The sequence below is a fragment of the Galeopterus variegatus genome, unplaced genomic scaffold (assembly GCF_000696425.1).
Source record: "Galeopterus variegatus unplaced genomic scaffold, G_variegatus-3.0.2 Scaffold3311, whole genome shotgun sequence".
NCBI lineage: Eukaryota > Metazoa > Chordata > Mammalia > Dermoptera > Cynocephalidae > Galeopterus > Galeopterus variegatus.
Window position 1 is genome coordinate 189,923 of NW_007729422.1, and position 2,277 is coordinate 192,199.

A 2,277-nucleotide genomic window follows, 5' to 3' on the forward strand; every position below is an offset into this window, starting at 1 on the left:
TGTTTAGGAACAAAGGCATATAGTCAGGATAGTCAGAAGTAAAACTAATGAGGCAAGGAGGTAGTAAGAGCTGGATCTTTCTCCTGAGGCTGCAAGGTCTCTATTATTCAGTTGGAAAACTTAAAGAGTGGGATCTCTTTCTCCAAGTTTTGAAATCTATGCTTAAAGCTTGGGGCTGCAAGGTCTCTATTGTTTGGTTAGATAACTTGGGAACATGTTGGAAATAGCTCTGAGAATATTATTGTGCTGTGGGTCCTTCTAAGGTCCCTGCTGATATCTTTTCTTTGTGAAATTTGATCAGAGACTGTTTGCATTAGGCCATGAGGAACTTATGTTCTTATTTTGCTGATAGTTATGAATATTCAAGTGCCATGGCAGCTGAAAATGTTCTACAAATAGCTTGGTACCAGACAGAACTGATTTAATCAGTACAATTTCTTATTTTCACTGGCTTATAAAAAGGAACCTAAAATAAACTAGGATGCCTTACAGGTCAGCAGCCTGAAAGGTCCTCCTGATTCCATAAAGTGTGTCTCTTCATTTCCCACTGTCTCCCCTCAGCGTACTGGTCAGCAACAAAGTGTCACCTGAACAGGGACCTGAGTACCAAGAAACTTCTTGGAAACAGGTGAGGAAACCTTCATGTTTTGGGGTGTGCACCTATTCTGTTTAGGAACAAAGGCATATAGTCAGGATAGTCAGGAGTAAAACTAATGAGGCAAGGAGGTAGTAAGAGCTGGATCTTTCTCCTGAGGCTGCAAGGTCTCTATTATTCAGTTGGAAAACTTAAAGAGTGGGATCTCTTTCTCCAAGTTTTGAAATCTATGCTTAAAGCTTGGGGCTGCAAGGTCTCTATTGTTTGGTTAGATAACTTGGGGACTTGTTGGAAACAACTCTGAGAATATTATTGTGCTGTGGGTCCTTCTAAGGTCCCTGCTGATATCTTTTCTTTGTGAAATTTGATCAGAGACTGTTTGCATTAGGCCATGAGGCTTCTAAAGCCCCTGTAGTCTCAACTATCTCTAAACCTGTTGAAGTTCCTTATGTACTTTCTTCCCCCACTGATGTTATTGAAAAACCTTTGATTGGGGAATGTACTGAAGAGACAGAGGATGAAGAGGAAATAGTGAGGCAGATCACCTCCTGCTGAGCCATTGCCTCCACCCCCACCTTTGGCCGTTGAGTCCTCTGACTTTTTGTTGGCTTTTGACCATCTGATGAAGTACGGCTATCAAAATCATAAAGTCTTCAAAGGCATCCTCTCTGTATTTCCATGGCCCCATGGTGCCTCAGACATACCCTATCCTATGCCATGCCCCTCAAATGTCTCCTTTACAGAAGGCTCTCCTAATGGCATGGGAGAGAGGGGAAGATGGCTTGCAGGGATATAGATGTTATCCCGTTACTGAGTCTTTAAATGCTGAGGGACAAGCAGTATGGGAGTATCAACCACTCCCTTTTAAAACTCTGAAGGAGCTAAAAAATGCTGTTGCACATTATTGAGCTACAGCTCCCTTTACTTTGAGCTTACTTGAGACAATGGCGGTCAAAGCTCTCCCCTCAGTGGGTTGGAAAAATATAACAAAAGCCTGTCTTAGTGGAGGCGAATATCTTTTGTGGAAATCAGAGTTTTCTGAACACACTCACTCAGGAACAATCTGAGCACAATCACAGAGAAGGACTTGAAGTCACTTTTGGTATGTTAGCTGCTGACAGTGACTTCTCCATGGTGGTGCAACAGTTAGGATTCTCCACTGATGTTTACCAACAGATTAATACCATTGCCCAGCAAGCTTGGGGGAGGCTTCCTATGGCTGGCACTAAAACAGAAAAGCTTAGTAAGATACATCAGGGTTCTGATAAGTCATATCGGGATTTCTTGTCCCATTTGTTACAGGCTGTGGGATGCCTAGTGGTAGATGGGGAAGCTGAAATGCTGCTGACCAAGCAGCTGGCTTATAAAAATGCCAATCTGGTTTGCCAGACTGCTATTTGCCCTTATCGTAAGAAAGGGACACTTTCTATATCCATCTCTGTGCGGATACTGGGCCCTCATACATGCAGAGGGTAGCTTTGGCCGTTGCTCTGCAAAATATAATGCCCTCTCAATAATTTAGAGAGCAAGGAAAAAAGGATCCAAAGCATAGATCCAAAAACATGTTCTGCTTCCTTTGGAACAGACTCTTTCATTTCAATGGCATACTTCAAGTGAGGATATTTCTCAGTACACTCTTCTAAAGGTATCCATTCAACTTCTGTGGCAGCTGGCTGAAAATT

General features: G+C 42.6%; 1 long non-coding RNA gene across 1 annotated transcript in view; it reads left to right on the forward strand.

The window, feature by feature from the left end:
- The first annotated feature begins 351 nt into the window (after positions 1–351).
- LOC103600342 overlaps positions 352–2,277 on the forward strand; it is a 7,527-nt gene continuing 5,601 nt past the window's right edge. Inside the window, exon 1 of the long non-coding RNA XR_551383.1 lies at positions 352–628. This is a non-coding gene — a long non-coding RNA (uncharacterized LOC103600342). The remainder of the gene's footprint in view (positions 629–2,277) is intronic.